Raw genomic sequence first — 6150 nt, forward strand, 5'->3', positions numbered from 1 at the left:
CTAATGTTCCTCAGCTGGATAGAACAGCTATTATAGTTTGACTCCTTATCTGTTATGGATTGAATTGTGTCCCCAAAAAATGTGTGTTAACTTGGCTAAACCATAATTCCCAGTATTGTGTGACTGTCCACCATTTTGTCATCTGATGTGATTTTCCTCTGTCTTGTAAATCCTACCTCTATGATGTTAATGAGGCAGGTTTAGAGGCAATAATGTTAATAAGGCAAGACCCAATCTACAAGATTAGGTTGTATCTTGAGTCAATCTCTTTTGAAATATAAAAGAAGCAGAGAGACAGGGAGACTTGATAACACCAAGAAAGTAGTGCCAGGAGCAGAGCATGTCCTTTGGATGCAGAGTCCCTGTGCTGAGAAGCTCCTAGAGCAGCGGAAGATTGATGATAAGGACCTTCCTCCAGAAAAAAAAAAAAACCCAGAGCAGACATAAAAAGCTTTCCCCTGGAGCTGGCACCCTGAATTCAGAGTTCTAGCCTCCTAGACTGTGACAGAATAAATTTCTCTTCGTTAAAGCCATCCACTTTGTGGTATTTCTGTCACAGCACCACCAGATACCTAAGACACCATCCGTCTGCTGTCCTTTTTTCTTCCTAGTTCAGTAAGATGTAGAATTGAATCTAATGCTTTTCTTCATATCTGTTGAGATGATTAGTTTTAGTTAGACGCAGTTGAGCCTAGTTCTTTATTCCCTCAGATCTGGGCCTGCCCCACTCTCCTGGCACAGAAAGCAACAGAGATCCCTCTAGGCAGAGGGAGGGGCATCTGGCCAGGCCCATGGAGAAGAAGGCCCTGAGATGGGGAGCCTGCATGGAGCAAGAGTCTCCCAGCCCCTAGGGAGCCCCTCCCCACGTACTAGTGGGGCCAGACCTGACTTCTCCCCTGCCCCACCCTAGGACTCATGGCAAGTCAGTCTTCTTCTCAGCCTCACTCACTCATCTCTACAATGGGATGAGAGACCTGCCCTGCCTGTCTTCCCAGGGAGGGGCAGGATTGTGACATCGGGTGAGGTCATGGCTAGGAAAATGTGAACAGAAAGGGCAAGGCAGGCGCATGTCTCTGTAGTCCTGCGCCTGGGGTCCCATTGGTCAGGCAGCAGGGATAGATTAACCAGTAAGCACAGTATGCATTGGCTTGCATTGAACATGGGCTTAATTGTATTTACTTGTTAATCTGTGGTAAGCAATTTCATATGGGTTTCACATCTTTTTTTTTTTTTTAATAATTTTTATTGTGCTTTAAGTGAAAGTTTACAAATCAAGTCAGTCTGTCACATATAAGCTTATATACACCTTACTCCATACTCCCACTTACTCTCCCCCTAATGAGTCAGCCCGCTCCCTCCTTCCACTCTCTCCTTTCATGACGGTTTTGCCAGTTTCTAACCCTCTCTACCCTCCCATCTCCCCTCCAGACAGGAGATGCCAACACAGTCTCAAGTATCCACCTGATACAAGTAGCTCACTCATCATCAGCATCTCTCTCCAACCCATTGTCCAGTCCCTTCCATGTCTGATGAGTTGTCTTTGAGAATGGTTCCTGTCCTGGGCCAACAGGAGTTTTGGGGACTATGACTGCCGGGATTCTTCTAGTCTCATTCAGACCATTAAGTCTGGTCTTTTTATGAGCATTTGGGGTCTGCATTCCACTGTTCTCCTGCTCCCTCAGGGGTTCTCTGTTGTGCTCCCTGTCAGGGCAGTCATCGGTAGTGGCCGGGCACCATTTAGTTCTTCTGGTCTCAGGATGATGTAAGTCTCTGGTTCATGTGGCCCTTTCTGTCTCTTGGGCTCATAGTTATCATGTAACCTTGGTGTTCTTTCTCCTTTGATCCAGGTGGGTTGAGACCAATTGATGCATCTTAGATGGCCGCTTGTTAGCATTTAAGACCCCAGACGCCACACTTCAAAGTGGGATGCAGAATGTTTTCATAATAGAATTTATTTTGCCAATTGACTTAGAAGTCCCCTTAAGCCATAGTCCCCAAACCCCCGCCCTTGCTCCGCTGATCTTTGAAGCATTCAGTTTATCCCGGAAACTTCTTTGCTTTTGGTCCAGTCCAGTTGAGCTGACCTTCCCTGTATTGAGTATTGTCCTTCCCTTCACCTAAAGTAGTTCTTATCTACTAACTAATCAGTAAATAATTCTCTCCCACCCTCCCTCCCTCCCCACCTCGTAACCACGAAAGAATGTGTTCTTCTCAGTTTATATTATTTCTCAAGATCTTATAATAGTGGTCTTATACAATATTTGTCCTTTTGCATCTGACTAATTTCACTCAGCATAATGCCTTCCAGGTTCCTCCATGTTATGAAATGTTTTATAGATTCGTCACTGTTCTTTATCGATGCGTAGTATTCCATCGTGTGAATATACCATAATTTATTTAACCATTCGTCCGTTGATGGACACCTTGGTTGCTTCCAGCTTTTTGCTATTGTAAGCAGTGCTGCAAAAACATGGGTGTGCATGTATCTGTTCCTGTAAAGGCTCTTATTTCTCTAGGGTATATTCCTAGGAGTGGGATTTCTGGGTTGTATGGTAGTTTTATTTCTAACTTTTTAAGAAAACGCCAGATAAATTTCCAAAGTGGTTGTACCATTTTACATTCCCACCAGTAGTGTATAAGAGTTCCAATCTCTCTGCAGCCTCTCCAACATTTATTACTATTATTTTTTGGATTAATGCCAGCCTTGTTGGAGTGAGATGGAATCTCATCGTAGTTTTAATTTGCATTTCTCTAATGGCTAATGATCGAGAGCATTTTCTCACATATCTGTTAGCTGCCTGAATATCTTCTTCAGTGAAGTGCGTGTTCATATCCTTTGCCCAATTTTTGATTGGGTTGTTTGTCTTTTTGTGGTTGAGTTTTAACAGAATCATATAGATTTTAGAGATCAGGCGCTGGTCGGAGATGTCATAGCTGAAAATTTTTTCCCTATCTGTAGGTGTTCTTTTTACTCTTTTGGTGAAGTTTTCAGATGAGCATAGGTGTTTGATTTTTAGGAGCTCCCAGTTATCTGGTTTCTCTTCGTCATTTTTGTTCACCACGTCTTTGACGTGGTGGGAGACAGATGAAATTGTGCACTGCAGATTGGTGAGAAGGCATAATTGGGCCCCTGCATACCTTGCTTATTGGGTAACCTGGCCCTAACAGAAACCCTGGTGGTGTAGTGGTTAAGTGCTACGGCTGTTAACCAGAGAGTCAGCAGTTCGAATTCAACACATGCTCCTTGGAAACTCTATGGGAGCAGTTCTACCCTGCCCCATAGGGTCGCTATGAGAGTCGGAATCAACTCGACGGCACTGGGTTTGGTTTTGGTTTTTGGCCCTGGCAGGGAAAGAGCAGACAGAGAAGGGAGGAAGACAGGGAAATCGAGGAGAAGTAGAGGAGATAACACAAAATGAGAGAGGAAAAGAAATACACACAGAGAGAGGAACAGCAGGACACAGAAAATATGAGACAGAAGGGGGGAGTGACGTGTGTGTGTGTGTGTGTGAGAGAGAGAGAGAGAGAGATGGGAAAGACAGAACAAAGAGTGAGGGGAAAATCACAGAAAGATACCTAGAGAGACAGAAGGGCAGAAAAAATGAGAAATAGGGAGGGAAGGAGGCAGAGAGACTGAGATGAAGACAGTGAAACAGGAAGGAAGTGTGAAAAACTGTCCTTGAGGAGAAAAAGAGAAAGACAAAGAAACTGACAGAGACAAAGGAGAGAGCTGGAGGATACAGAAATTATGAGAATCAGAGCCAGAGAGGGAAAGAGACCAAGAGACAGAGAGATGAGAAGCCAAAAGGAGACAAAGTGATAGAGACAGGATAGAAACATGCAGAGGGAGGAGGGAACACTTTCTCCCCAGACCCCCACTCCTCATTCTTCACTGGCACCCACCACATGCCCTGCCCCACCCGGGACAGGTGGGGACCTAGAGGAAAGCCTCAGCCCTCTGCCATCTGCAGGACCCAGCCTGTCCTGTCCTACTGGTTTGCACCCCGCCCCCCCCCCGACTCAGAGGCCTCTGAGGGGCACCCTGGTGGGAGGCAGGGCGCCAGAGCCTGTCTAAGGCTGACTGATGTGGCTGCCCGGGTAGAGTCTGAGGGGAAAGCCCAGTGACACCCTCTAAAGGCCTCAACATGCCCTGGCTTACCTCCCTCTGGGCCCAGAAGGAAAGACTTCAGAGGTCAACTCCAAGCCCCTCACTGCACAAAGGAGGAAAACCAGGCCCAGAGAGGGGCAGGAACAAACCTCTAGTAATGCAGCTAGGCCGTGGGCTAGCCAGGACAGGACATGTATGCTGAGGCCAAAAACCTTGGGACTTATTCTCCCCTGGGCAATTGCTTCCTATCCAGGGGTGTCCTGAGGCTTCAGGGACAGTGTTCTGGTTGTCAGTTACAGTGTTCTGGTTGTCAGGCACAGTGCCAAGTTTTACTCAATCCCTCTCGAGGTAACTACTGTCACTATGCTCATGGTGGAGATGAGGAAACTGAGGCTCAGCAAATTGAAGACTTGCCTAAGGCCACACAATGGGACCTGGCCTGTCTGACCTGGAAGGTTGTGTTCCCGCCTCGGTACCTCCCAGCCTGCCTGGCTGATCAGCAGCGAAGGGCTGGAATTAGGAAAATGGAGGCAGAGGTGGGCCACAGTTCCCACAGCTGGGGAAAGTTTCCAGAACGTAGTTTTCAAATGTCAGTATTCTTCCCAGAGGAACCACCTTTGTTCAGTCATGCCTCTGTCCTTGGGAATCCAGGTCTTCCATGACCTCTGGCACCACTGGCCCTGCCCTCACCCACACCATCTTTCCCAGACTCTGGAAAGGAAATTTGACTCCTGAGCCATCCCCACCTACTTTCCCTTCTCCTCGTTGTTGCCAGCAGAGGCCCTTTGGGTCACAGGCTTAGGCTGGTTCTGAGGCATATAAATGGGTCTACCCCCCTGCAGCCTCCCTGCACAGTGAGCTCCCCCCATCTCTGCCCTGGGCTCCCACTCACTGGGGCTCATCCCCCAAGAAGAGACTCAGTGGAGATTGGTGGGCGTTGCGGGAGCAGGAGATTCATAAGCAGATGGTCAGACAATGTCTGCTCTGGTCAGCCTTGACCCGCCAGCAAAGTCCTCCTAGAGCTCCACACTCAGGCTCCAGCCCCTCCCCACTTGGGCCTGTGACCTGTGATTTCCTTACCTCACTGAGCTGAGCTGAGTTGCTTCACCTCACCTGCGTGCACTATGGGTACAATCACCTCAGCTTCCCCTGACGATTGGTGGCTGGATGATATGTTGGCATGGGGACACAGGAAGAAAGGCCAGTGCAGCCCTCCTTGATGCTAGGACGCCTCCCTGCTGGAAGGACCCATCTCTCTTGGGGACATATATGTCTGCATGTCCCCCAGGTGATTACAGTCCAGGGATAGAGGTGCCAGGGCCCCAGCCCCTGGCCACCCTCTGCTCCTCTGGGGACTGCAGTCCCTGCAAGTGGAGAGCACCAGCCCTGCCCATGTTGCTCTCAAGTTCTGTTCCTGCTGTGTCTCCTCCATTAGATCGGGATTGCTGCTCTGGGGCCAGGCTGTGGTGCTCAGAGTCCCAGAAAGTAGGGAGCCCTGGGGAGCTACCCCTTGGTATGCCAAGAGATTTTCCAAGAACCAGAACTAGGGGGAAGTATCCTAGGTGGTCAGGGAATGGGCGATCTCTTTCTCAGAAGCCCTGGAACTCCAAGGGCAGCAGCCACAGAGCCCCAGCCCTACACTTAGCTCTTTCACCCAGCCCTAGCTGCTGGCCCATGGCTCCCTGCCAGCCTGATGCAGGAGGGTGTGGCAGTCACCACTGATCTGGGGACAAGGGACTCTGGGGGCCTCCTTAAGCCCCTGAACCCACTCCCTGTCCAGGGAGATACAGATGCCTCCGGCCCCCAACCCCAGGGCCCAGGGCTTTGGCGCCCACAGTCTCCATCTGGGCGGGGCCGGCAGCAGGTAACTGGCAGGCACTGAGAAGGGCAGGGTGACTGGGGGCGTAGGCCCCAGCAAGTGCACTTCTCAGCCAATCAGAGGCCTGCCCGGCCGGTGGATTCAGTTACAAGCCTGAGATCACCCCATATTCCAGCCGCCTTCTCCTCCTGTAGCTCCATTCATTGGAGCCTGCTGGGCACCG

The sequence above is a fragment of the Elephas maximus genome, chromosome 22, assembly GCF_024166365.1.
Source record: "Elephas maximus indicus isolate mEleMax1 chromosome 22, mEleMax1 primary haplotype, whole genome shotgun sequence".
Classification (NCBI taxonomy): Eukaryota; Metazoa; Chordata; class Mammalia; order Proboscidea; family Elephantidae; genus Elephas; species Elephas maximus.